At 34.0% G+C, this 25,114-nt stretch overlaps 2 pseudogenes across 2 annotated transcripts; both read left to right on the forward strand.

Moving 5' to 3' along the window:
* The first annotated feature begins 13,960 nt into the window (after positions 1–13,960).
* LOC149558203 (protein LATERAL BRANCHING OXIDOREDUCTASE 1-like) lies at positions 13,961–16,546 on the forward strand (annotated as a pseudogene). Its single transcript, XR_016364998.1, has 4 exons — positions 13,961–14,421; positions 14,548–14,789; positions 15,713–16,037; positions 16,298–16,546. The product of XR_016364998.1 is annotated as a protein LATERAL BRANCHING OXIDOREDUCTASE 1-like (transcript).
* A 36-nt stretch (positions 16,547–16,582) lies between these two features.
* LOC149558204 (protein LATERAL BRANCHING OXIDOREDUCTASE 1-like) lies at positions 16,583–22,833 on the forward strand (annotated as a pseudogene). Its single transcript, XR_016364997.1, has 4 exons — positions 16,583–21,123; positions 21,242–21,483; positions 21,713–22,037; positions 22,299–22,833. The product of XR_016364997.1 is annotated as a protein LATERAL BRANCHING OXIDOREDUCTASE 1-like (transcript).
* The last annotated feature ends 2,281 nt before the right edge of the window (positions 22,834–25,114 follow it).

The following is a 25,114-nucleotide window of genomic DNA, read 5'->3' on the forward strand; positions in this document are numbered from 1 at the left end:
GTAATAGATCTTTTGGTGCTTACAAAAAAATGGTTTCAAGGACCTAAGCTAAAGATTAAGATGTCTTATAAAAGAGAGATTCCCAAGCTAAATAGAGATAATTTTGCAGCATGTCAAGGACTCATGAGACTTCATCTAGCTACCATCAATGATTCAAGTTGCAAATACCTTGATGTAGAATAAAAGAATCCCACTAGAACATTCACAAATGAAGATATTGATAAAAAGAGGAATCATAACATTGTGATCATTGATATTGCATCTACTCTTGGTTATGCTAAATTTGTTGAAGTTAACGACTACAAAACAACTCATGACATGCGGACCAAATTGAAAGATATCTATGGAGGAGATGACAATATAAGAAGAGTTAAGGCTAAAAGTCTTAGAGGCCATTTTGATCAGATGAAAATGAGAGAAGATGAGAACATTGAAAAATATGTGGAAAGGATCAAAGCAAGTGTAAGTGTAGTCAAGGCATCTAGAGGAGACATTGAAGAGAAAATAGTTGTAAGCAAGGTACTTAGAACTCTTCTTCCTATTTATGCAATTAGAGTATCTTCTATTCAAGAGCTGAGATGTGATCCAAACAATAAAATATCTTTGGATGCTCTAGTTGGAAGATTGGCTACTTTTGAGTTAGATAACTTTGGAAACTATGTTCCTAGTTCAAAAGTTATTGAGTCTACATTTGAAGCTAAACTTTCACTCAAGAAAAAGGGTAAGAAATCAAAGTCCCATCAATCAGGCAGTGAAGAAGAAAAATCAAAAGAAAGTTTAGATAGCGATCTTAAAGTTTTTGAAGCCCTACTTCCAAGAAAGTACTCCAAAGAAAGAGGAAAGTACAAAGGTAAAGTTCCTCTAATATGATTTTCCTGTGAAGAAGTTGGTCACATTGCTACAAGGTGTCCAAACAAAGAAAATAAAGATGAAAAGTAAAGCAATAAGCAAAAAGGCAAGAAGGATTTCAAGAACTACAAGAACTTCAAGGAAAAAGGTAAGAAATCTTTTTTTATGGCTAAAGATTCTAATAACAGTGAAGATGAAATGGTATATATTGCTATAAAGGATGAATCTAATGATGGAGGAGATAAGATTGAACTTATCTCTCATGTTAGCAAAAATGATACATGGATTATTGATAGCAGCTACTCACATCACATGATTGGAGATAGAAAAAAATTTGAGAATATGGAACCTTATGATGAAGGTAGTGTGAGATTTGGAAACAATGAACCTTGTTGCATAAAAGGAAAATGATGTATCTCATTGACCAATGAACTTGTATGTGACAATGCTTATTGGGTTGAAGGATTAAAGCATAATCTACTGAGTGTGGCATAGTTGAATAACATTGGATTCAAGGTAGAATTCATGAATGGGAAGGCTAAACTACTAAATGAAAAAGGAAATTTGGTTGGATCTGGTAAGAAAAAAAAGTTAATCTATTTTATCTTGATCTTAGTGAGTGTTAATATTTTATTGCTGAAGTAGAAGAAAGCTGGTTATGGCACAAAAGACTATGTCATGTAAACTTTGATAATCTAGTTAAGATAACAAAACATAAGAGAGTAAGAGGTATTCCTAGTTTGAAGAAACCTAATATGAGTTTATGCAAGAATTGCCAAATTGTTAAGATGGGAAAGACTAGTTTCAAAAGAAAAAACTATTAGTTTGAAGAGGTCTTAGAAATTGTGCATACTAACTTATGTGGACCTATTGGAATAGAGAGTTATAGTGGTGAAAAGTTTTTCATTTTTTTTGTTGATGATTGTAATGTACATAAAAGTAAAATCAAAAGCTTTTCAAAATTCAAGTGGTATCTAGCAAGAGTAGAAAAAGAAACTAGAAAAAAATTGAAATGTTTAAGATCAGATAGAGGTGATGAATTAATCTCCAAAGAATTCAATAATTTCTACATTGAAAGAGGAATTAAAAGACAAGTATCATCCCTAGTACACCACAACAAAATGGTATAGCTAAAAGAAGGAACAGATCCATCATGGACTATGCAAGAACATTGATGATAGAAAATAGTGTTGCAATCAAATACTAGAAGGAAGCTATCAACACTATAGTTCATACCTTGAATAGAGTAGAATTGAAGAAAGACTCAAAATAAACTCCTTATGAACTATGGTATGGCTACAAACCTAATGTAAGTTACTTAAAGGTATTTGGTAGCAAATGTCATATCTCAAAAGAATCTAGAAAAGGAAAATTTGATGTAAAAGGCGGTGAAGGCATATTTTTAGGATATTCCTATAGAAGAAAAGAATATAAATTTTTGAATCTATCTACTCATAAAATCATAGAAAGTGCACATGTTGAAATTGATGAGTTTGCAAAAAAGAGTGAAGAAGAAAGTAGCAAAGAACTAGAGGATTACAAAATATTTGTTTACTATGAAATTGATACCCTGTCAAATCTATTTGAAAGAAAGGAGGCTTCACCTATTGAGTCCCCAAGATCTCCAATAGCTATCGAGTTGTAGATAGTGCAACCCAAGTCATAGTCTAAAGGACCCGAGTCACAATCAAAGGCTATTGAGCTAGTTCAAACCAAGTCTGATGGACCCAAGTCACAAACAGTGGGACCCAAGCCTAACATTGAAGTTCATGACAAAAAAATAGAATTCATTCCAAATCTAAAGAACCCATGTTGGCAAGATATGTCAGAAGGCATCATGCACCTGGTGAGATCATTGGAGACAAATCTGATGCAACAATGACAAGGAACAAATTAAAAGGTACATGATTACTTGTTGAATTTGAATGTTGAAATGTTAAAGATGCATTGGATAATGAAATTTGGGTTGAAGAAATGAATGAAGAAATAGAAAAGATTGAGAAGAACAAAACTTGGACTCTTTTTCCTAGACCCAAGGATAAAAATGTAATTGGCACAAAATGGGTGTTTAGAAATAAGCTAAATGAAGATGGAGAAGTTTCTAGAAACAAGGCAAGACTAGTATGTAAAGGCTATTCTCAAGAAGAGGGTATTGATTATGGTGAAACTCTTGCTCCTGTTACAAGATTAGAAGTTGTTAGAACTTTACTAGCATATGCAATACATAAAGGATTTAAAGTATATCAAATGGATGTTAAATCTGCATTCTTGAATGGAATTCTTAATGAGGAAGTCTACATTAAACAACCAGAAGGTTTTATAGATCCTAGCAAAAGAGACATGGTTTTCATATTACAAAAAGAATTATATGGTCTCAAGTAAGCTCCTAGAGCTTGGTATGAAATACTACATAACTAAATGGTACAGATTGGTTTTCAAAGAACAAATGATAACAACAATCTATATATCAAAGAAGGACTAGACAAGAAGCTTGTATTGGCAAAAATATTTATTGATGATACTCTATTTATAGGAAATGATGATTTATGCAAAGCATTTTCAAAAGAAATGAGTAAAGAATTTGAGACATCCATGTTTGGAGAGACAAAATTCTTTTTTTGATTGCAGATATACCAAAACAATAATGGTATCTACATTACTCAATCTAAGTATATCAAGGAGATACTAAAGAATTTTGGAATAGAATATCCAAAACTAGTTGGAACCCCTATGTCTATAGGACATAAGATTTCCAAAAATTATGATTCCAAAGAAGAAGATCAGACCACATGTAGATCAATGATTGGAAAATTACAGTATGTAGTACATACAAGGCCTGATATTGCTCAGGTAGTTGGTATGGTGGCAAGATTCTCAAAAAATCCCAAAGAAAATCACATGATGGAAATCAAGAGAATTATGAGATATCTGAAAGGTACTGAAGACTATGTCTTATGGTGCAAACTTGAAGGCAATTTGGACTTAAAGGTGTTTACTGATGTTGATTGGGAAAGAAGTATTGATGAAAAGAAAAGAACTAGTGGTGAGCATTCTTTCTTGGTAAAAGACTAGTGTCTTGGACAAGTAAGAAGAGAGATTGTACATCTCAATCCACATTAGAGGCAGAATATGTGGCAGTAGCAATTAATCATTTTGTTTGGTTCAAGAAACTATTGTCAGGTATGAAGATAGAGATCAAAGATCCAATAGTCATATATTGTGATAACACTAGTGCAATCAATATATCAAAGAACACAGTGATGCATTCAAAAACAAAGCACATTTCTATAAAATATCACTTCTTAAGAGAATTTATGTAGGACAAAGAAGTCAAACTCAAATATGTGAATAAAAAGGAACAAATTGCAGACATATTCACCAAAGCATTACCTAATGATGCATTTCTATATCTAAGAGGTAAGGTAGGGGTCATTCCCCTATCTAAAGCTCACTAGATAAAGTTTAGTGACGTATCAACCAGAGTATGTTGAAGATCAATCAATTGATGTAGAATTGGCAAGGGCACACTGCAAATGAATCGGTACTTGATAGTACCTTGACATGAATAGAGTTGTTTGTCTTTGGCATATGTTGTCAAAGATGGAGAAGTTATACTATCATATCTCATAAGAAATTTCTCTAAGAGGGAGAATTTTGTAGGAAGAGGGCAAATGAACTTGGCAAGAAATTTTCTAATAGAGGGAGAAACTATTCAAGTAGAAAGAGCTCACATTGATAGAGGGAGATCTCATAGATGTGAATTAGAATGAAACTAAGAATATGTTCCTTACTTTATTCTTTGCTCTAGAAGTTCATTATGTTATGACATGTTGTGTTGCCATCAATGCCAAAGAGGGAGATTGTTGGATACAATTGATTAATTGTGTATTATCTTTGATGTTACACAAATGTCATATCATTAGTAGTCAATGCATGTTGAGCTAACTCGGGCAATGAAGACAATTTTCTATATTTATCGAGCATTCTTATTCAAAAGACAGTGTCTATTGAGTTCACTCAGGCATCGAAGGAAAGTGTTCAAAAATTAAGTGTTAACCAAGCTCACTCGATTAATGAACGAAAATTTGGATGGAACCAGTGCTAATCGAGCTCACTCAGTTACCAAAGGATTTTTGTGAATGTGTAGTGTTAACTACGTTTTAGTTGTTTAACATAGGAAATCATTTCTGAGTTAGTGTCTATCGAGTTGGGTCGGCTAATGAAAGATTTTCTTGTTTTCGCATATTAAGCTTAATTGATTTATTTATTGGCTCTAGTTGATTGAGATGATGATTATTAATTATTTTAAGTTGTATTTGAGCTAACTTAACAATATGAAAGATATAAGTATAGGGTCAAATTGTGGATTCAAAATGTGAGAGTGTGTGAATGAATTGACGATTTAATGATGAAGAGAGGAAGCAAATTTGAAGGATAAGTAGAATATCCTTGAGGAGAAAAAAACATATATTCGATTAGAAAGGATCAAGTACAAGCTAGAATAGAGATCTGTAATCAGTAATTCAGTTGCATTCAAATTAGGTCATTTCATTGTTACTCTCTAATCGTTGTAGCAGCGATCTAAATCTCTTAATAGAGTTGGCTTAACAACTATTTATAAATCCTCTAGCAAGGTGGCAGTTATATTGAAATGTCTCAAGACCTCTAACAAGGTCACTCCTAATAGGGTGATTAAATCCTCTAATAGGGTCACACCTAATAGTGTATTTTGTAACCTTTAATAGGGTTGGCTTCTAACAGGGCTCACTTTAGAAGAGTGAAAAGAGTAACTTGTTGCAATTGGTGGTTTTCCCAAATTGGGTTTTTATGTTAAATCCTCATGTCAAATGTGTTCATGCTATTTACTTTTATGTGTTTCCAACTAAGTTAAGGTAATGATAATCATAGATAACATCTAAAGTTTTTCATGTTAATTCTTACCAAGCATAAATTAGTTCTTACTGAGTTACAACATTTTATGTGTGTTTACTGAGCATCTGCAGTATTCAGTTCTTTGAGTTTATTTTATACTAACATCTAAGGGATTTGGGATTTAGTTTAGTGGTAATTTATTGACCCCTCCCCTTTTAGTTACTCCTCTTATATTTCCAACAGTTCTAAGGCATAATAAAAAATGATGAATTCTCTAGTGTAGTCAAGATGGACAAGCACAGCGGCTTTGGAAATCGCATCCTTGATATCTTCAAAAGCCTTTTTCCCAACATCACTCCATTTGAAAGTTTTATTTCCTTTCATCATATCAACTATACATTTCACTAGCTTGAAGAAATTGGGCACAAGTATCCTCAAGATATTTACTTAACCAAAGAAGGATTTCACTCCAGTTTTACTCAATGACAAACTTAATTGTTGAATAGCTTTAAATTTGTTTGGATCAATCTTCACTCCTTGAGATACAATATGACCAATCAACTTGCCTTCTATCACATAAAATAATGACTTCTTTGGATTCAATGAGATAACATAATAGTTACATCTTTGAAACACCTTTTCTAGATCTCTAATATGATATTTTCTCTTCTTGGAAAATACTATCAAATAATCAAGGTATATGACAATAATTTTATCTTTCAAATCTTCAAAGGCCAAATTCATGCCATGCTGAAAAGTTGCACCTGAATTAATTAGACCAAAGGGCATTCTATTGTAGGAAAAAGTACCCCATGATGTGGTAAATACAGTTTTGAATTGATCTACTTCATCTCCCTGAATCTAATTATACCCTAAAAATCCATCTAACATTGGCATCATCTTTGACCCTACAATAGTTTGTAAGAGATGGTCCATATTATGGAGAGAAAAATTATCTTTAAGTGAGGCTTGATTTGTATTCTTGAAATCTACACAAATTCTTATCTCTCCATTCTTCTTCCTCACTACTACAATATTAGCAACCTAAGTAGAATGATGAACAGGGTAAATAATCCTAGCCTGCAACATTTTGTCAATTTCCTTAAAGATTGCTCCTTCAACTATAGGATTATAGTTTCTTTGTTTTTTCCTGAATGGTGTTGCTTCTATTTTAAGAGGGATTTCTTGTTTGAACTTTCCACCCATAAAATTCTTTAAGTCTTTATAACTCCAAGAAAATACATCTTGAAGTTCAATAAGTAATTTCTTGATCTCTACCCTTTCCTCTAGTGTGCAACACTTTCCTATGTTTATCATCTTTGAGCTGACTTCTATCCCTATATTGATTCCATCATATTCACCATAGGTTTTTCCTTTCTTATCTATTTCCCTCTTTATGTACGCATCATGCTTATCAAAAATCTTTTTTAAAGAGATCAAATGAGGTGGAATCTTATTACCTTTCAATTGAATCATATCAGGTTTAGTTTTCTTCTTATCACCTATCAGTGACTCATTACCATTTGCATTAGTGCTTTCTTCAAAATAGAAGCATTCAAAAGGATCTTCCCCTTCAATGAATTTTGGTATGTGTTTATTATCCTCAAACACCTACCATGAATCTTCATTATCAAGGACATTAGGCCTAAATAGTACTTCTACTTTATAGGTTTGAGTTTTGAAATTAGGGTGTGGTAAGAACAATAATGCAAAGATTTCCAAAGAATCAACTCTTGAATTGAATTCTCTAAGTACTTATGTAATCAAGAAGGCATCAAAACTCTCAATTTCATCCCATTCCTTGTTACAATCACTCCTCAATCTTGAGTTCTTTACTGCATATTGATTTTTGACTTGTCTTACCACCAACTTTGCATCTCCTTGAGCTTTTAACATCTTGAATCATTTTTGTTTTGTTGTCATTATTCCAAGGAGAAGAGCTTCATATTCTGTAGTATTTTTAGTATTTTTAAAAATTTAACTTATAGGCCAATCAAGTAATTTCTCCACTAGTTGATGTCAATACTACCCCTACACCTTAACCAACACTAGCACAATTGCCATCAAATTCCAGAGTCCACAACTAATCACCTTTAGTTTTTTTTTATTATTCTTGAATATCAAAAGTGTCAGAGAATAACATGTAATTACCAAACTGCATTTCATGATATAATATTTGAGATCTAAGGTCATTTGATTTTAAGATAGTAAATTCTTCCTTCTCTTCTAGTTCTAACTTCACTTTTTTATCTCCAACTTGGATGGTGGCACAAGAACAATCTAGTTTTATTTCTCCCCCCATCTCTTTGCAGAAACTCCTACTTAGGAACATGCCATGGCTTGCAGGGATGTCTACTACTAGGATGGTAAGTTTAAGTCTTTTTCAAGGATAGGCCACTAGGGAAACTTGATCCAAGCAAGGGTACTTTTTTTCCATCCATTGAATAGCATCTATAAAAAGTTTTAGCCAATGGAAGCCCTAAAGCTTTTGCTATAAAGGAAAGCATAACATTATCAAAGGCTCCTGAATCTATGATGTAGTTCCTCAATCTATTTCCATTGATGAAAAAGGAAATATATAAGGGATCTAATTTCTCATTTGGGTATGTTGCTAAGACAAGACGTTCTTCTTCTTGAAACAACTTAGGGAGTGCTAAATCTTCAACAATCAAAGAAGATCCACTAGTACTAGCTTTACTGAGATAATAAATATTAACATTAATACTAACCTATTCTTTATCTTTTTTCCAACGTTCAACTAACATTTTCAACTGATCAAGATTAGCTTTCAAGTAATCTAGTGGAGAAATCTGAATTCTTGTCTCTTCATAGTATTGTATTATGTCAAAAGAATTAGATAATTTACCTTTGTGTTCTTTCTGTAGAGTTGAAGTTACCATGCCTTTTTCTTTATCAGTTTTGTTTGATGGTGCATTATTTTTTATAGGAATTGAATTGTTAATCTGATTTCTATTCTTTTGACCTCTGGTCATTACTATCAACTGAGGCCCTTCTAGAGTTGTAAAGTAGTCACCGCTTGTCTCCGAATCTAATTCATACTTTAAGAAATAATTTTTAGAGTCGCCACAAGGAGCATGATCATCCTCACTTTCAGTATATTCAATTGTTTGTTCTTTGTTATCTACCATCTACCTATATCTAATCAAATTAGCACATGTATCTCCATCATGGTCTGCCCTTAAGTGAAAAGAACACATATTTTGTCTTTTGAGAGCATACTCAATTGCTAATCTTTGTTGAATAGGTGGTATTTGCAATGCTTTACGTCCATTTAGATTTTTATAACCTTTTTGATGAGGTTGATGAAACGAATGAGCGGGCCTATTAATTTGTTTCTTCAATGAAATGAGCTCATTAGACAATTTTGAAGCATAGCCTTTGTATTGCTAGAAGTACTAGCTATATTGCTCATGGGTCCAGATTGAAACTCTCTCTTCCATTTACCACAAGCAATCATATCATCTAATGAGGGCACAACCCAAGACAAAATGAACACAACAAGATGAGGGGAATATTATTATAAAAAGTGATATGCTATTACATTCAACACAACAAAAATAGACTCAATGACATGCCCTACGGGTGTACAATGTTATCAGATTCTGGAGAAAAATCCTTCTCACGGTACCTTCTCCCAAACTCCACCAAAATTGCATTTACAATGCAAGAAATGACCTTATGTAGCCTAAATTAGGTCTAGGGTTAGGAATAAATTCTAGAATATGCCATTTGGAATCCACCACCAAAATAGAAGGTTCTAGAAAACACATCAAAAGTAAGTATAAAATTAGAAGAATTTAGAAATGGTAGTCCAACTTTTGGGAGGCATAACTTTTGATTTAGGACTCTGATTGACGGACTGTTTACATTTCTAGAAATCTCTCCAAGTGCTCTATAGCCCTATGGACTAACTTATCTTGCCCCCCATTTTTTGGGTCCATATGATGTTGTTTAGTGCCTCAAATCTGACTTTGAAGTGCTCTTAGGAGGTCTCTAGACAACTTAAAATTTCAATAACTTTCCAACCATAAAGCCTTTTGACTTGATTCTTTTTCTAGAGTGCTTCAAATTAGAAGTATAATCATCCCTCCAACTTACACCTTCTAACTCATAATAATTATAACTCAATTACAAAATAACCTATTTTCTACATTGGCACATATCCTAAGGTGCTCAAAAACACTAACCTAGAAAATGAATAGTGGAACTATGAGAGTTGGAGTCTCTATTTGACACAAATGGGTATCTAGAAATAGAAACACATTAAATAGAAACTAATACTAAGCATATTTTTTGGATGATACATGATTTCCCTTACAACATTGGATGCTCCTACATCAATCATCCTCCATCTCCACAACTAGTGTCTGGGTAGCTTGCAAGTTTGCTACATTTTATCTTCTAATTTGACATCCCAAGTTGGGAGCCATATAGCTAATGTACAAAGTCTTCTTATTATCATTTGTAGGTGTACTTACCACATGTATTCTTTTGAGGAGCTTATTGAATCTTGCATTAAAATCTCTCATGGAAATTGACGGTTCTTTATTTATCTATGTTAATTGTAACAACAATACTTGTGCATCCTTTGTACTTTTACAATGTTCCTCAAACCTCTATTTCATAGTGTCCCAATTTTGTGATACATTCTGTAGGTAGGTCTTGAAACCAATCAATAACAGTGTCCACCAGTGTATTTACAAACATCTTGACTGCCACATCTTCATGTTGAGGATTTACTACACCACAAGCTATATGGAAAGCAGTTAAGTGTTGTTCTGCAGAGGTGGTACCATCATCTTTAAATTTTGGGAAGTTCTCCCTTGATGCTCTTGGAAAATCATTGCTAGCTTTAAGGAAAGAAGATCAATAGCATTTCTCCATGGTTGTGCCATAACTGTAGGTAAAATGATTTGATTTGTGTGAAAAGTAATAGAGAGTGGAAGTACTATACCGATCAACAACAAAGCATCAAAAGTAGAAGGAATGGAAGCCCTAGCAATAGGAGGAGTAGAAGATTAACTTCTATGTGTTCTATTTGGATGAACAATTGAATACAATAGAGTATCTTGAAGTTGTTTGGTTACAGATTCCCTTGCACATGTTCTTCCTCTTCTGCAGAGGTCTTCTAGGATAGGAAAGTTAGACTTCTTGAGCTCTTTGTATATTGGGTCAATCTTTCCTTTCTCCTTGGCACTCATGGTAAATTTGGAATCGAAAGTGTACCAAATTTTCAAAAAATGGTGTTTGAAATGATCTTACTAGACTTCAACTTTAGATTTGCTTCTTTCCTTCAACAAGTTGAGGCTATAAAACTAGTATCAAGTTCTTATGGCAAACACCTAGCTACCACAAGTCCCTTCTTGTAATTTCTCAAATATATGAAATTAGAATGCAAATTAATATGAAGGAAAATTCTTTAGAGCTTTCATCTGAATATCCCCAGTAGAGTCGCCAAAAACAATTGGTTGACAATTTGTTCTCCTTTTATATTTTATAATCTTGACTCTTTGATACCTAATGTTTGGAGAGACAAGAGGATGATTACCAAAAAATGGGTCAGTGTACATGTATTCTATCATTGGTCTCTGAATTGACTAGGTACAGCTCCCTATGATTGTAATGACTATGTTTTGTGAGATTAGAAGTCTTGACATTATAAGCTCTTAACCTGAGAGTAGTAAAGGATAACCAAATTTTTTGTAGGCACAAAAAATTTAGGCAAAATAGATTTGGACAACCTATCACATCCAATGGAATGACTACAATAGACTATCTTGATATTCTTGACTCTTACTTCTATTCTAAATGCAGTGTTAATAATCTAAATTCAAAGAGAGATGGAAAAAGAGATGCACATGAGGGAAAATGGAATTGCTTTAACTACTAGACTTGAATGAAATGGAATTCAGCAAGTTACCAATAAATTCATACACATCTATCCTCGAATTCCCAATGAAACTATCTAACATGATATGAAATGAACAAGAGAGGAAGCAAGATCATATATGAAGAAAGTAAATGGAATCACTCCTATTGCAAATTTCAAAATAAAATGGAATCCACTTGATTATCACAAGATCACATATAATTGTCCTTCAACTCTTAATGCAAAAACTAATCTAAAAAAATGGGCCACAAAACATGACAAGCAAATAGGGTAAACAAAATTACAAACCAATTCACCATCAAGTTTGTTGACCTTTGTATTGTCAAATGAGGTTACATTTATAGTTTGTTGTTATCCTTTCTTAATTCTGGTAGAGAAACAACCACATAATAGAAAAGGAAATGAGAATAAAATATAAAATTATCCAATTTGCATTATAATATGAGCATGTGGTATTCCTTTTACTGGTGATTCTAAACCCATGATATTTCTAAAAACACCCGATGATTGTTTGTCTTCATGAAATTCTGTGAAATCTTGTAAAGATCTTCATTCTTTCATATTCTACAATTTGGCGCCATATCTCCGTATTTCATATTCCAATAGTCACTACATCTTTGAAGTCTGGTCGTTGATGTTAAATTAACAATTATGATTAAAATAGTATTACCTTCCTTCATAACTTCATTTGCAGGTCCCCTCTTATACACATGTCTTTCCACCATTTTGTCTCCATGATTAATTTCCTTGCAAATTTACATAGCAAGATAGCGACAAACATAGATCTTCTTCTAATCTGACAGTGGTATTAAAATAATGTTAAGTCTTTTTATTTCATGGCATAGGTCCAGTTTTCCAAATAGGTACATCATGGTAGAAAAATGGCAGTAATTCATTGCTTGGGGAGTTTGACAATGGTAGAATGTAATGGGCCCATCGAGATGCGTACCTTCACATTGCTTTGTCACATAGATTATCAAATGGACATCTTTTTATGATGACATAATGACCTTCGTAGATCTTCTTTGATTTGACGGTGACAAAAAGGTCTTAACACTTTGTTTTATTTTGCACATTTTTACCATTTTCCAACTATACGCATCGTGGCAAATAGTTGGCACTTTTTCATTGCTCGGAGCATTTGACGTTGACCTTCCTTGCTTCATGCCACCTCGTTTCTAGATTCTGACTGTGATTTGTGAAAAGTAATGGCATATAGGACATGTGTCATTCTATCATTATGTCATTACAAATAATAATTGAAAAACTTTTAATAGTGACATAACGATGATTGTGGATCTTATAAGATTTGACAGCTTGAAAGCATTCAACTTTTGTATAATATTTGAATGGGACCTGATCTGACAGATAAGCATTTGGACTTTTCAACTGATCAATAGCATGCATTCTATGTTCAACTAACTTTTCAACTTTGCAATGTATACACACAGATTAAATATTAACGATTGATTTCATTTCAAAAAGGGTCATACTACCTTTGACTTGGTTCTTTCGCCATTTCTACATTTTTGAGTGTTCACTCTATATTGAATTCAACTGATCTTACTTCTGACTTGTTCTCATGATCTGCATATCAATCTTTAGCCTCACCCTTCAATGTTCTCTACTGCATTTGCTCTGTATATGTATATGTCTATGATCTCTTTAAATGTATACTTCTTTTAGATATAAACCTTTAACAATAAAGTTAGAAACTCTCAGATATTTAGAAATGCTTTCATGAAGAGCTACTTCACAACTTGAATCTTTTTCTTCGACATGGTTAGCAACAAGAAAATATGAATTAGCAGAATATCAAGACCTTCTTCTCATCGAGATAATGCATAATAAACCATCCAAGCCCTAATCACCTAGCTTTGGAGTGATGCATTGCTCTTATGTTTCCCGCATTAGGTTAACTCAAAGGAATGATGAGAAGGAAAACCATCCTATAGGCAATCTAAACTCAAACTCAAGACTTTGACACTTGACTTGACTCAAAACCCTAGACCAAAAGATATGAATTGAAACTTGGGAAACATAAGTCAATGTCGTATATAAAATTGTTAATGAAAATTTAATATATTTGATGCCTGGCAATTACAGAAATTGTATTGCTAAGACTGTGTAAAAGTGGACTATATATATAAATATATAATATTTAATATTTCAAAATCATGTTATAAAAAGTTAAGATACCTCCGGTGCACCCTATTATAACCATATTCACATATAAAGGATCGTATGACCTACACGAAAAGTAGTATTTAAAGGGGTCTTATGTGGCATATTTTGGACAATCTTGGATAGGATACACTATTATGGATAAGTTGAAATAAACTAGACAAGTAGCTGAAGCATATGGAGACAATTCGATGAAATTAAATATTCAGAGCCTAAGTTGACTTCCCACCACGTTCTCACTGTCATTTGGATGAGCTTCTCCCTTCAGCACTGGATACAATTTCTGAGAGTGCAATTTCAGAACTGAGTGTTTGTTTAGATTTATATAAACTATAATGTTTAATTCAGCCTTGGTATTCAATCCCTCTAATGGAACTTCAAAACAGTTTTCAATTCCTGTTGTTCAAGAATTGGCATCTCAGGATCTTCAAAGCCTTCCTGAAAGGTTTATTAGATCAGAGGAAGAGCGCCCAAAAGCCTTTCCTCTTCATAATTTGAGCATTCCTGTAATTGATATGGGCATGTTTTTGGGAGAATCAGATCTCTACAGGCAAAAGGAATTAAACAAGCTTGGCATGGCATGTCAGGAATGGGGATTTTTTCAGGTGGGCATTATCAAAATTGATTATTAATTATGTTTTAGACTAACAATTGTAATGGAATTTGATTCGTACTATATTTATCTTCCTACTGTGCTTGCTTAGCTAAGATGGTCTATATGACTATGGCAGGCTGTGAATCATAGAATTCCTGTGTCTCTGACAGAAAAAATGAAGGGAACTTTTAGGGAATTCATTCAACTGCCCCTGCAAGAAAAACTCAAATACAAAATACAAGAGTTCAAAGGCTATGGTCAGGCCTTTGTAATCTCTGATGACCAAGTACTGGATTGGGCGGATATGATGTCCTTGACAACTCTACCTCCAGAGAATAGAAACATGGATTTTTGGCCAACAAAGCCAGTGGATTTTAGGTACCAAACATTTGTTGATCCAGTTCATCATTAGATCATAACATTTAGTTTATGTATGAAAAAGAGTAATTTACCTAGTTACTAGCTATGCACAATATACTTTTACAGGTTGCTCTACACATTGAAGAGAGAACTCAAGTACTCATACAATATAAGAGATTATGGTCACTTTGCTACCCCACTTTTGATAAATCTGATTCTAATACCAGTAGAAGGATTGCTAGATTAAATCTCAAGACTATCTAGTGGTTAAGGATCTTATTTTCCAGCCAATAATTTTCTCTTTTTTATATCAAAACAATTTCCTTTATCTCAATCTATCTGCGAAAATACTTACTAAGACTAGAAGGGCCTCCACCATCGGACTGTTAGAGATGATACAATAGATGAAGTTAAGATTGTGTTCCAAATAATTTCAGCAGAATATATACTTTTTAGTTTTTAATCTTTAGTTTTTAATTCCTCATTGAAATATACTTTTGAAAGGGATATTGCCTAGTACAATGCATAAAGGATGAAGTCAAAATTGAGTTTTAAGTTATTTTGATAGACCAGATATCTTTGATCCTTATAGAAGATACCAGGCTCCTGCTCTCCGACAGAATAATAACAATAAAAATTTGTGAATATATAAATCCAAAAACAATTTGAAATAGCATTAGTTTCATGCTCAACTTGCCCACTCCATTGGAATAATGAAAGTTAAACTCGGACAATGTTGGTCATTTTATTGATCCCATTAAAAGATTTTGTTTCCTCTTCTGCTGTACTAGGTCTTGATGGCTGTGGGCACGAAATTCATATCTACTTCTTCTTCTTCAATTATTTTAAGTCGGCCCATTTCAAAATAATTGCTTGATAAAGTAGCCCTGTTCTTATCTATCTGATTTTTATCATTTTCATTTTCGATCTGATTACCGCAGAGAAACTATGGATCAATATTCTCTGGAAACTCAAAAGCTTGGCAATACAATTATTTGCCTCTTATCAGAAAATGTGGGGTTAAAACCAGACTCCTTCATTAACATGTTTGGCAAAATGAGACAGAAAGTGCGATTAAATTACTAGCCGCCTTGCCCAAAACCAGATCTGGTTTTAGGCATAAGCCCTCATTCAGATGCAACAGGTTTGACAGTGTTATTGCAAGATGATAAAACAGTAGGGCTACAGATCTGCAAGGATGGTGAATGGGTTCCTATTCAACCCATCCCTGGTGCCCTGGTTATCAATATTGGGGACATGCTTGAGGTAATTCAGATGAATTTCAAGAGTCTTTCGGCAAAAACAATCTGTATGAATTATCAAACTCTGTTAACTTGTTTCACAGAATGTTTCTACGGGTTTTAGATTTAAGTTGTCAATGATTATCTGGATTTAAGGGTTCCTGTATAAAGCAAAAAATCTCCCCATTTCATTTTTTACGACTACCTAGATTTAATAATTGGAAAACATGTTTTAAGACACCAATTGATATCAAATGTAAGTTTGGTTTTTGTGTTTTTCTTTAGGTAATAAGCAATGGAATATAAAAGAGCATTGAGCACAGAGCGGTCACAAACATGGACAGAGATCGGATCTCCATTGCCATGTTTTTGGGTTCAAGCATGGAAACAGAAGTGGGTCCTGCTCCTGAGCTCACAGATGAGTTGCATCCATGTCAATACAGAAGATTCATTCAAGCAGACTACATACGTCATATCTTTTCTGGAAAACTCGAAGGGAGGAAGAATATTGAATTTGCCAAAATCAGTTCATAACTTTTTTCAAATCAATGTTGGCGTGCGTTAACTGATCAAGACAGAGAGTGGCCACAAAAAAGAGCTAGTATTTAATGTTTATCTAGCTTTCATATACATATATTGTAGAAATTCTGATGTTTCTAATATAATGACTTAATTTTTACAGCCCCAGCATAACTGTAATGTCCCATCTTGTTTAGCTATAAATAATTAAATAAAGACACTAGCCTAACTCTCTCCCCTCATAGGCTAAGTATTTATTAATAAAGGGCAAATGTGATATTTTAAATTATTAGCAAAAAAGTTATAGTGCTGAAGTGAATTCACTTAGTCTTAAAAGTAGGTCCCATGATGAAATGAAGATAGTTATGCTAAGCGTTTTGTTCTTGGTGATTTTTAAGGATTGGAAAATAAAAACATTCTTATGATTTGCTTTGGGCAGCAAGTTAGATGATTTGTGATGTGTTCACTGCTTTTCCAGCCTGAGTGAATTATTTCCCCCTATAAGGCCACTGACTTGGGTGAGAGAAGGATTCATTCATGCAAGATTGTTATTCAATTCATCTTATAAGCTCTCTATACTTTGAAGAGGTCAAGCAAGACAACAACCTTGTTACCAACAGACTTTGGACGTAACCCCATGCCTGCAATCTGTTATCAGTATGCTCTAGACGTAGGGCAGGTCTGAAATCAGCAATCTCTTCTATTCTGGATGTAGTCATTCTGAGTTTCCACAACAACTACTTCTCTTAATAATTAGACCAAGGGAGTCCTTCGACATATTACATCTGGGACTAACTCCAATTGGTTTGAAGATTCTGAACATCTGTCAATCTACTCAAGAAGCAACTCTCTAGATACGCCAAGAATCTGCGATTTCCTGGGTCTAGAAAAGAATATTTCAGTGATATCAGAGCTATAAACCCTGCCAGCCTGTGGGATTTGTAGTTGTAGCGGTTTTTTTGTATCCCAAAGGGTTTGAATCACACATATATAACCCAAGAAGTAGGTCAGGGCAACAAGAAGAGGCTGAAATCAACGCAATGTAAGCAGAGATGGGTGAAAGAAGAGATGGAAGCCTGCCAAGAGAGCAAAATAATCAACTTAACGAATTCCTGACAGTTCTTACCCAGCACCAGAAGTAGCATCAATAACTAAAGATGCAAACTACATTAGCAAATGATGCAACAATTCCAGGAGTGCACCAAATGAGATTTCCAATAGTCAACACAACAGAAGTGAAGCCAAGCATAGTAACCAAGAAAGGACAGCCTCTAAGAGAACAATGAATACAATGTCTGATCGACCATTGCATTCCAAATTATTACCTCATCCAGTTGAAATATAACTAATCCCTGAGGTCGACATAAAAGAGATCCACATCACATATAAGATTATGATTTCTCGAAATGAATACATGCAACTTCCAGCTGATGTAAGGTAACCAATAAATTCAAATCAATTCATGAACGAGCATAAGGACAAAGTTAGCAATCATCTGCAAAGGCAAGACGGAAGGCGTAGAGGGCAAGCTAGACAAGGCTTCCTGCCAGTTGAATAGAAAGATGCCTTGAACAAATATTTTATACCAACTTCCAATGGAACCGAAGGAATATCAGCAAGGTCGTGGGTTCATTAATTTGACACTTTTTTGGCACTCAGGCCTATAGAAGAGAAGGCAATACAATTTTCTATCATGCAACTAGAAGTCTAGCATATGATTGATGGAAGTGGAACCATGGATTAGTTTCCCACGATCATGCAATGATACACTCGTATTCAATATTTGTTAAGAGGTTGGTTACTTACTTTAACTGAAAAGGTATAGAAGTCAATTACAGGAAATTGGCCCAACTTAAGCACGTAAGACATGTGGAGACTTAAATAAATAGGTTTCAAAAATATTCTTAATAGTTCCTGATATGCCACAGAAAAGAGTCACAGTTCTAGAAGGATTGAGTGATAGACTGAAAGGATTGGTCAAGGCACATAGGCCTAATACATTGGATGATGTCATTGGGTTAACTCTTGATCTTGAAGTCACACCTTCTGAGGCACACGAAGAACTTCAGGAATCAAAAATCAGATGATGCATCAGACGTGAAGGCTCCTAATCAGCCCAGAGTCACATCTCCTATGTTAGGAAAATTCAAAAGAATCATGGGTTAAGAAGAAGGAATCTTTGTTTTCATTGCAAAGAACCTTGGAGACATAGTTGTCTTGGTAAGGGTAAGGCATATCTTATTGAGGTGAATTCTGATGTGGGCAGCGCTGAGGATAGTGAGCATGATGACGAGGTGAAAGGTGCCCTTGCATCCCTATCCGGTGGTTCCAAAAATCATCTTTGTCGAAGGACGAGAAGTCATGTGTATAGTGGAGAGCAATGCTACACAACTTTATTGATGAGAACTTTGTAGTCAAGGAAGGACAACAAGTGGAGAACTTTCCTGGATTCAGCATTATGTTGGTGGATGAATCCAAAATTATTTGCACAAGGAAAATACGAAGGGTGGGCATTAGATAATTATACATTTGATGCTGAGAATTATGTGGAGTGCTTTGGTTGAATCGAAGTAGTATCAGAAATACCATGGTTGAAGTCCTTTGGAAGACACATTTAAGATTTCAACAACATGGAGCTTGAGTTTTCTCGTGGAGGTAAACAAATTGTACTGAAGGCTAAAAAAATGACAATTCAAAAGTTGTGGCAACCAAGTGAGTACAATATCACCTTTATGACGAAATTATCCTTGAGAGACATGGAGATAAATCAGACCATTCCAAGTATGACAGCAGTAACTTATCTCCTTATTCTCATGATATGGCATCTTTAGTACATGATGATGCATCATGCTTAGCATTAGGATTTAATAGAGGTTAACATTCAAACAATCCATTGGCAGCAAAAGAATTGCACCTCCATTTGATGTCCAATTTTATGGATATTAATATGAGATCATGTATGGCGATTGTTCTTAATGGAGAAGGGTCAGTAAATGTTGTTATTGGCTTGCAGCTGGGTAATGATACTTGGGATGATGGTTTGTTTTTAACTTTTTACAGACAGTAGATGTTTGGTCAGAATTGGGTAACTTGATGAGTTACTACTTTTTCACCCTGTACGATGGGCTTCATATTATGGTGCAACATTGAAACACTCTCACTGATGTAGACGTTGTTGCATGAAAAGTTTTCTCATTTGTAACTTTCTTCAGTTAAAACTATGATCTTTAGTTATGAGGCTGTAAACTATAGCCCAAAAGGATTTTTGAAGTTCACATCATATCATGGGAGCATTAGCTATGGTTCCCAATGAGGCTTCTAACGTTCAATACAATGACATTTATTCTTGGCAAGCAATTAGATATTATAGTGTTACAAGTTAGAGTTGTACTATGCCAAATCAATTGTCATGACTCCAATCCTCAAAAAACTTCAAAAGTTTGTAGAGGTCAAGGCAATTATCACAGCTAGGACATCCAGTTTGGTACATCCAGATAATTAAATTATTCCTAACATTTAACTATGCATTTTCAATTGATATCTGTATGTACATATATATGCATATACATAAATGATATCTTAGCTTAATTTAAAATATAAATGATAAATTTAAATATTAAATTTTGAGTATACTACGATTAAGTTGTACCATTATTGTACTTACCATCAAGATTCAAATTCCACCCATTGTCACTTTTACTAAAAATTAACCACTCTAAATAAATATTTATAAAAAACAATAATAAATATATAATATAATACATACAATAATAAACAAAATATTTTTACCTGCAAATATTAGGTTAAATCTGTATTATTTTCCTTTGATATTTAATTTTAAAAACAGTATCATAAGAAATATAGAATGTTTTTACTATTTCAATTAGAATAAAGGAAAGAAAGAAACAATGTCGTATCATATTGATAAATAAGATGGTAGGTATAACCTACATGAAAATGAATATTCACAGAAATGATAATAATAATCAACAAAGAGATTTTATAATGTTTTAGAGGAAATGTAGGACCAATGTACATGAAAGTTTAATATTATTTTACCATCAAGAAACTTAAATACATTATAATGAACATCTAGTGTTGAATATGGACAATTCTACAGTGTACGTTGACAGCGAGTTTCTACCCACACCACTGTATACAATTTCTAAGAGTGCAGTGTCAGAACTCAAGAATGTTTGTTTAGATTAAAAGAACTATAATGTTTGATTCAGCCTTGGTATTTAATCCATCTGATGGAGCTTCAGAATTCTGAGCGAGAGGTTAGAACTCGTAAGGTGGTTTGTTTAGATTGAAAAACTATCATGTTTAATTCAGCTACGGTATTTGATCCCTCTGATGGTACTTCAAAAAGATTTTCAATTCCTGTTGTTCAGGAATTGGCATCTCAGAACCTTCACAGCCTCCCCCAAAGGTATATCAGATCAGAGAAAGAGCGCCCAAATGCCATTCCACCTCATCAATTGGACGTTCCCATTATTGATATGGGCATGTTTTTGGGACAATCAGATCTCTACAGGCAAAAGGAATTAGAAAAGCTTGGCATGGCATGTCAAGAATGGGGATTTTTTCAAGTGGGTACCTTCAAAATTGACTATAAATTATGTTGTAGAATAGGGATCAGGTTCCATATTGTTTTTACTCTTCTAACTTGCATGCTTAGCTAATATGATATGTATATCTCTATTACAGGCTGTGAATCATGGAATTCCTCTTTCCCTGACAGACAGAATGAAGAGAATTGTAAGGGATTTCATTGAACTGCCCCTGCAAGAAAAACTCAAATACAAAATACAAGAGTTTGAAGGCTATGGCCAGGCTTTTATAATCTCTGATGAACAAGTACTAGACTGGGCGGATATGATGTCCTTGACTACTCTGCCCCCAGAGGATAGAAAAATGGACTTCTGGCCAACAAAGCCAGCGGATTTTAGGTACCCAAATCTTTGTTAATTCATATTGATAAAAATATTCTGTAAAATCGATTTTTGCCTCTTCCCCTGTCCTAGGTCGCTGATGGCTGTAGGTATGAAAAGCACATCTACGTCATTAAGTTTTTACATTCCATTTCAAACTAATTGCTTGGTGTATTAGCCCTGTTCCTGTCCATCTGATTTTCATCATTTCCATTTTTGATCAAATCATGCTGCCCGTTTGTTGCAGAGAAACTGTGGAAGAATATGCTCTTCGAATTCAAAGACTTGGCAATGAAATTATTTGCCTTTTATCTGAAAATCTTGGACTAAAACCAGACTATTTTCTAAACATGTGCGGAAAAATGAGACAGAGAATGAGATTGAATTACTACCCACCCTGCCCAAAACCGGATCTGGTTTTAGGCATAAGCCCTCATTCAGATGGATCTTCTTTGACTGTTTTGTTGCAGGATGATGAGATAGTGGGGCTACAGATTTGTAAAGATGGTGAATGGACTTCTGTTCAACCCATCCCCGGTGCTCTGGTTATTAACATTGGTGACATGCTTGAGGTAATGAAGATGAATTTTAAGAGTCATTAGGAACAACAATTTGTACCAACTATCAATCTTGGTCAACTTGATTCAAAGAATGCTTCTATGAGTGTGTAATTATGGGATTTAATCAAAATTGTGAATTATTGGCTTGATTTAAGATTTCATGTATAAAACAAAAAAGCTATTCAATTCATTCTTGATCACCATACGTGGGAATAATGTATATGCCGCCGGATTGATATCAAATGTAATTTTTGCTTTTGTATTTTGAATTAGGTAATTAGCAATGGAATATACAAGAGCGTTGAGCACAGGGCAGTCACAAACCTGGACAGAGATCGGATCTCTATTGCGATGTTCTATGGTCCAGGTAGGGAAACAGAAGTGGGTCCTGCTGCTGAACTCGTAGATGAGAAGCATCCCTGTAAATATAGAAGATTTATTCAAGCAGAGTAAATACAGCACGCGTTTTGTGGAAAGCTCGATGGAAAGAAGAATCTTGAATTTGCCAAAATCAAGTCTTAATTTGCCCCAACAACAACACCTACAATTGAGAATTCATGTAATGCTATTGCTCTTGCTCTTGCTCTGTGTAAGGTTAGCTGCATTGCTGCTTTCACTTTCTGTTTGGCACAGGACATGAAGAAAAAAACACCGTCAGGCATGAGTGGAAGACAGGGAGTTCTAGGTTTTCCTCCTTGTATTTTACTTTAATCTATTCTTTTCAGAAGCTCTATTGTTTATGAATATCCTACCACTTTCTTCCATTTCTGGTGATTATAATTATTTAGTTATTGAAAGTTTTCTGTTAGCTACAGCGAGTAAATTTTCTTGTGTTATGGCGTGGGTCGATTTGGATAGGTTTTGATTTTAGAATTACTAATTGCTGTTTTATCTTTTGTGTCACTTTCTACAATTGAAGTTAGGGATCGCGTTTTATTGTTATTATTTAATATTGTTATCAGATTCATTGGTTTGTGACTCAAGTCGTAGCATATGCCTGGCTGGGTCTGGGTTGAATTTTTTTGTTGTTGTTTAGAGTGCTAATTTCTATTTAAATTTTATTTGCTGTAACCTGTTCGTCAGCATATTAGAAAAAAGATGTCGGTCAATTTTTTAAAATTCATTGTATTGCAATGATTTGTTTCTGGATTTGATTGTATTAAGATTTTTACCATTAAGTTTTGCATCTCTTGCTCTTCATCTTGATGATGGATCATGTAGTGTGATCCAAAACGTTGATGGTAAAAATCTTAACACAATTGAATACAGAAACTAATCAGTGCAATATCTATATTATGTTAAGTTATGGGTAAAATAAAATTACGATTGTGAATAGAATAAAAGAAAAGTTGTACAAATGTGAGATTTAAAATGATAGCGAAATCTAATTAGTCCTAGCTGGAAATATCATATTTCTCCATTTGATTGTTGTATTTCAGTCCAGCCTCAAATTTTGAAATGAAGAGTTTGGCAACATTATTTAGAAGCAGGAAACATTTACCTTACCGTGCTGTCAATTTAGGGATTGGAGTTTTATATTACTGTAACATTTTATAGCTTTCTCACAAGTCTTCTTAGCATCATTTGAGGTGGCTGAGAGGGTTTATGTTTTTAGACGTTCAACAGTGCTAATGATCATCTTCTTATAGCACTGCTTCTAGGAGTTTTCTTAATTTTGGATTGAATATCATTTTGTTTTCGAATGTATGCCCTCTATAAGATAGACTATATTCATGTGGCAGTACATTCATTGTAGTTCGGAATCTAACTACAAATGTTTCTGGCATCTGTTCCCTTTGATATCCAAATGGATTTTCAAAAGAGAAGAGCTAATAACTATTTTAACACATCACTTTGCATGTTCCATGTTTGATTTTTTTTCTTCCATGCACACAAATCTCGAGATGATTCCAAATGCATTTTTTTTACAGCCATGGTAAGAAAAGACGGTTTGAAAGGGTTGAATGTAAGGAGTTGTTCTTTGGACAAGGTGGATTACTCACATCCTTTTTAGTTGTTGTTAATATCAGAGGATGATCACTATAACATAGATAGAAATAGGAAAAGAAATGAAGTGACTGATTAGGAAGAGATCAAAGTCATGATGTGGCCTCTAGCACAATTCCACATTGTCTTCTTCAATATGATATTGCCTATATTAGGCTATGCAAATTTTTAAGTCACTGTCGTCTTCAATCTAAATGAAAAGAATTTTGCCTCAAATCTTCCATCACTCTAAAAGAAATCTTAAAAACATTAAAAACTCCCAAAAAAATCTTGAAAACTATTCCCAGAATACACTAATTATGATGCCCAAAGAAAAAATGAGTTAGAACTTATCATTGTCCTAATTTAAGAAGCCGTTTTAATTGAATTTCTTAGATTGAATTCTTGAATACTTTTCCTTAAAAAAATTCAATTAAAATAGGTTATTCCTATTTCACTTTTTAATAAATCTAGTTTGATGAGTTGTTGGGTCCACAACTTATAAAGGAACATTGCCTTGTCATTATTCTATAGTCCAAAGCATTGGAACTATGGGAATCCAAATCAGATATGTGATGTCTGCTTTGCTAGATCATTGTGGGTAGTCTGCCTATGAATGGATTGACCTTGTATCAAATGCTTCTTGGATCATATCATGCAGGTGACTGGATCAGATCATGCAGTTTTTCTGACGAAGACTTTCCTGTAGATCGACAACTTGGATTTCCGTAGTTTAGTTCACTGTCAAATAGATGAGCTCATATGCGTAGTAAGATTGCGGATTGGACCATATAATATCTACATGGAGCAAATAGAGAGTTATTTTGGATCTTGAACCAAGTCAGGGGTTTGGCGGGTTCTAATAGATTGAAATGTTAATCGGATGAATTTGCCAGTTGTGGTTTTGAAATTTGCTCAATGAATATTGGGAAATGTGAGAACTATAATGATCTAGCCGCAATGTTGGTTGGTAGAGGAGATCATTGTTGACCTTTACTCAGTAATGCTAGAGTAGAGAATGAGGAATGTTGGGTGCAATGCTCATTTGTAATTGTTCCCGATGAAAAATGAACCTGGTAGCATGAGGAACATGGGCATTGTAA

The sequence above is a fragment of the Cupressus sempervirens genome, chromosome 5 (genome assembly GCF_028749045.1).
Source record: "Cupressus sempervirens isolate cs-2001-9-10 chromosome 5, ASM2874904v1, whole genome shotgun sequence".
In the NCBI taxonomy this organism is placed as follows: Eukaryota; Viridiplantae; Streptophyta; class Pinopsida; order Cupressales; family Cupressaceae; genus Cupressus; species Cupressus sempervirens.